Source organism: Nematolebias whitei, chromosome 18 (genome assembly GCF_014905685.2).
Source record: "Nematolebias whitei isolate Nwh7 chromosome 18, NemWhi1, whole genome shotgun sequence".
NCBI classification, from domain to species: domain Eukaryota; kingdom Metazoa; phylum Chordata; class Actinopteri; order Cyprinodontiformes; family Rivulidae; genus Nematolebias; species Nematolebias whitei.
In genome coordinates this window covers 39,854,414-39,858,699 of record NC_056515.1, presented here as the reverse complement: position 1 = coordinate 39,858,699, position 4,286 = coordinate 39,854,414, and the positions used below count along the sequence as shown (strand labels likewise).

The window sequence follows — 4,286 nt, the reverse complement described above, 5'->3', positions numbered from 1 at the left end:
CACACACACACACACACACACACACACACACACACACACACACACACTTTAACACACACACACACACACACACAGAGTGAAGCATGAAGAAAACACACTCAGAGCAACACGAGTGACCTGAACCCAGCCGGTCTCTGAGGGACTCATCTGGACGGAGAGAAACAACTGGAGAGACAGACAGATACTGACAGTGTCTGTCTGTCTTATACAGTCAGTCAGACAGACAGGCAGACAGCTGTTTTGTGTTGAGAGTTTTATTTTCACATTTTTAGCTACTCTGAATGACATCAGCTGTTAATGAATCAAAGCATTCGGCTCATTTTAGCTTTTAGCCACGTTTAGGTTCATTTTATTTCAGTAAATTTCAGCTTTCAGCTACGGTATGACGTATTTTAGCATTTAGCCACTGTTATGCTAATTTTAGCTTTTAATTATGGTTTTGCTAATAAGAAGCTTTAGCTGTGATTTAGCTACTTTTACGGGCAACAAAAAGCTTTAAAAATAAGAGGGATGAATAAAAACCAAGTGGAGGAGCGTTTTGTAATAAATGGTTCATTTTCAACAGGACAGTCGGAGAACGGTCTCTGGACCAGAGCTGTTCTGAGGTCAGACGGGTCCAAATCTGAAGTTCTGTTCAGAAACCACACACGTCACAAAGAGTAAGAGGAACCGTCCAGCTCGTTATCAGCACAAAGTTCAAACAGCTGCCTCCCTGATGGTATGGGGGTGCATTAGTGCCTCCTGCAATGAGCAACGGACACATCTGGAAAGATCCATAGATGCAGAAAAACATCTGCAGGTTTAAGAACAACATCTGCTCCGTCCAGGACTGAAGGACAGCTGGAATCCTCCAACAGACCAGAATTGGACAAATTACCTCCAGAACCTCCAACAGCTGGTCTCCTCAGGTCCTCCAGAACCTCCAACAGCTGGTCTCCTCAGGTCCTCAAGAAACTCCAACAGCTGGTCTCCTCAGGTCCTGGACATTCTCAGATCTAGTTTTTTTCCGCCCCTTTTTAAAATCATCAATTATTAAAGGCAAATGGCCACCAATGTTTCTGAGTCTGTTAGCAAAATATCTCATGTACAATTGGATGGAGTTTCTCTGTACTTGTTGGATGAACCTCAACTGAATGAAGTCAACCTAATTCAAGATGGCTGCCACCAAACAGACATGGTTGTAGCTCTGAGTTGAGTTTGACCTACAGTTTGGTGTGGTAGTAGCTGAGAGTCGCTCCAGTCCCATGAGGTGATGAAGCCGTTCCAAAACGTGTCCGAGTCACGAAGAGTTCAAATAAAATTTAAAGTAAAACTGTCGGAGTTTCAGTTGCTTCTTCTCTCGACTTCATCATTTGAACGTCCGAACAGAAAGAAGACGAGGTGGCACCAAAGGGGACGACCTCGTCTCCGAACACAGCTGAGGTGAGGAGCTCCTGGGGCGGGGGAGGAGACCAAAGAGCCTGTAGAGTCCATGGAGGAGGAGGAGAGGACTGCTCCGACTGTGCAGGGAGGATGAAGAGGAGCAAGTGAGGAGCTGAAACAAAATGGACTCTGCAGAAACAAAGTGTCCAGATGTGACCTCCTCAGGGGGGGTCCAGCCTCGTGGCTCAACGCTCATTAATAAGGTCACTCCGAGGTGAGACAGACGGCTGACTCACTGCTTTTAGACGGGAACAGCAGGAGGTGGTGGTGGTGGAGGGGGGTCCAGACCACCAGAAGCAAAGATTCATACCAGATACACGGGGCGACGTTTTCAGGTTCAAACTGCAGAGGACCGAGATCAAAGGAAACGTTGCAGCTGCTGACGGCGTTCGAGTTGCCATGGTAACCGCACACCTGCCTGTCACCATGGAAACCACACACCTGTGTCACCATAGTAACTGCACACCTGTCTGTCACCATAGTAACTGCACACCTGTCTGTCACCATGGTAACCACACACCTGTCAGCTCCTGATGGGTAGAGAGAAACGGAGCAGAAAATAAACCTTAAAGCGGTCAGTAAAAGTTCTGCCGTGGTTCTCCGTCAGTTGCACAGAAACGGAGCTAAGACGAGGCGTGGTAGTAGCCGAGAGTCGTCCTCAGACTCAGAGCTGAAACTCAAGAGTTTGTGTTTTTTATCAGATCGGAGTTCACCTGAAACCACCGAGGAGCTCGTTGAGTGGAGGCGACGGTTACTGTGTGTGTGTGTGTGTGTGTGTGTGTGTGTGTTGCACCTGCTCTGCACACAGGTATTCACAGACTCGTAGTGTCAAACCACTGAGTCACACATGAAAGACACAACCTACACACACACACACACACACACACACACCATCATAATCATACGGACACATGAAAGCTGCCGTCACACACACCACGAACAAAAGATCAAGGTCAACCTGAACACACACACACACACACTGTGTGGACAGTGGAGTGTGTGGTAGCAGATTAATCTAGAGGGTCGTTCAGATGACACTAATCCCTGCGCTGATTATCTGGAGCATAACATCACTCTAATCTGAGGAGGAGGAGGAGGAGGAGGAGGAGGAGGAGGAGGAGGAGGAGGAGGAGGAGGAGGAGGAGGAGGAGGAGGAGGAGATCAGGTCAGAGATGAAGAGCAGGAGGAACTCCTTCAGTCAGAGGGAGGTCGTCTCCGGCTCTTTAGTTTTTGTCCTCGACTTCCTGCGTACCTTGCGCTGCTTTAGCCGTTCATAAATCCAACCCTTCGGCTCGTTCGGCTGTTTTAGTTTTTGCAGCTTCGCAGAAAGTTACATTTTATTCACGAAGAGTTTTACCAAAATAATCCACTGAGATCTTTTCAGATGTATAAAAAGTAAAATCTTTGAAATCATCAACAGTTTGTTTTAGGCTTTTAGCTACTATTATGCTACTTTTAGCCTTTTTTTTGGGGGGGGGGGGGGGGCATTTAGCTGTGGTTTTGTTACAGTCATCTGTTAAGTGTTTGTTATATTTAACATTTAGCTAACATTTTGTAAACCCAAGATTTAATCTAGTGATTTGTCACTTTTAGCTTTTAGCTAGAATTATGCTACTTTTAGCCTTTCACTAACCTTCACGAAGTTTAGCTAGCTTTGTGGCTCTTTCAGCTGCCAGCAGCCATCTTGCTAGTCTTTTGCTACTTTTCACTTTAAACTAGCCTTTTGCTATTTAATGCTTTTAAGCTACCGTTCTGCTGCTTTTAGTTTTCTTTTAGCTTTGTGCTAGCTTTACTTAGCCTTTGTGTTATTTAGCCTTTAGCTGGCATTTTTTTTAAATCAGACTATAAGCTAAGAAAAAAGAATCTCATAGCAGAAAATTTAAATTAATCATCTGCCTTCATTTCCCAGAATCCTCCTCTGTGGTTTATTTTCAACACGATGAAACTGACGGATCACATCACGGCAGCCATCTTGAATCAGGTTCACGAACAAACGTCATCGTTTATTTTTAGATGTTTGTCTGAACGCAGCTTTGACCGAATCAATTAAATCGGTCATGGCTTATGAAATATTTTGCTAACACACACAGTCACAAACAGTATCGTCCACTTTGGTCTTTCAGCTGCGAGTAAATAAAATATTTATGTTGAATTTCTTTAAATGATGAGGTTCAGTCTTTAACGTTTCTACAACAGAATCATTCAAAGTTAAATTTTAAATTAAATCGTTTTTTTAGTAAACTGGTCTTTTTAAGCACATGCTGGAATATATTTTCAGAAGCCAAACCAGTGTGCACCAGTTCTTCTCCACAGAGTGTAATCAGATTACTTGTGTGCGAACAGAAACGAGGACGTCGGCCTCGACAGAAACATCGTTAATAACGAGTGTCGCGGCGCGTTCTGCTCACGATGCATCACTCCTGCAGAAAAACATTTAGCTACATCTTGTCCTCGAAGGAACGCATCTCGCCGCACTCGAACGTCTTCAGATGTTTCCTCATTTCAGCTCAAATTTAAAGTGAAGATTCACACGAGCTCCCGCAACAACTGTCAACCACTACCACACCCAGTTTCACTCAGACTGTGACGAGTCCACAGCCGAAGTGTTCATCAGACGTTCCTCTACATTTACGGGTTCATTAAAGCTTCATGATCAAACATCATCCTGTTGCTGCCTGTGCTCGTCTGTTAGCAAAATAACTGGTGCACCACTGGAAGTAATCTGGTACATGTGCAACCAGTTCACCCTCACAAGATGGCCGCCACAGCTACAAGACTAACAAAGTCAATTTAACAGCCGACCAGAGCCGAGCAAACAGCCGACCAGAGCTGAACAAACAGCCGAACAGAGCCGAACAAACAGC

The 4,286-nt window shown here is 45.0% G+C and overlaps 1 protein-coding gene across 3 annotated transcripts in view; it reads right to left on the bottom strand.

The window, feature by feature from the left end:
* The window catches only part of tcf4 (transcription factor 4), a 212,260-nt gene that overhangs the window by 156,276 nt on the left and 51,698 nt on the right, over window positions 1-4,286 (bottom strand). The window lies entirely within an intron of this gene.